Source organism: Etheostoma spectabile, chromosome 20 (assembly GCF_008692095.1).
Source record: "Etheostoma spectabile isolate EspeVRDwgs_2016 chromosome 20, UIUC_Espe_1.0, whole genome shotgun sequence".
Lineage (NCBI taxonomy): Eukaryota > Metazoa > Chordata > Actinopteri > Perciformes > Percidae > Etheostoma > Etheostoma spectabile.
Window position 1 is genome coordinate 13909598 of NC_045752.1, and position 506 is coordinate 13910103.

Genomic DNA, 506 nt, shown 5'->3' on the forward strand with positions numbered 1-506 from the left:
CACACCTCCTCCTCCATGCTTCACGGCGGGAACGGTGGGAACGGTGGGAACCAGGCATGTAGAATCCATCCGGTCACCTTTTCACCTTTTCTGCGTTGCACAAAGAAACGACAATTGGAACCAAAGATCTCAAATTTGGACTCAACAGACTAAAGCACAGATTTCCACTGGTCTAATGTCCATTCCTTGTGTTTCTTGGCCCAAACAAATCTCTACTGCGTGTTGCCTCTCCTTAGCAGTGGTTTCCTAGCTGCTATTTGACCATGAAGGCCTGATTTGCAGTCTCCTCTTAACAGTTATTCTAGAGATGTTTCTGCTGCTAGAACTCTGTGGTATTCATCTGGTCTCTAATCAGAGCTGCTGTTAACTTGCGATTTCTGAGGCTGGTGACTCGGATGGACTTATCATCAGCAGCAGAGGTGACTCTTGGTCTTTGTTTCCTGGGGCGGTCCTCATGTGAGCCATTTTTGTTGTAGCGCTTGATGGTTTTTGTGACTGCACTTGGG

General features: G+C 47.4%; 1 protein-coding gene across 9 annotated transcripts in view; it reads left to right on the forward strand.

Moving 5' to 3' along the window:
* The window catches only part of ralgapa2 (Ral GTPase activating protein catalytic subunit alpha 2), a 105888-nt gene that overhangs the window by 34941 nt on the left and 70441 nt on the right, over positions 1–506 (forward strand). The gene's annotated exons all lie outside the window — the stretch shown is intronic.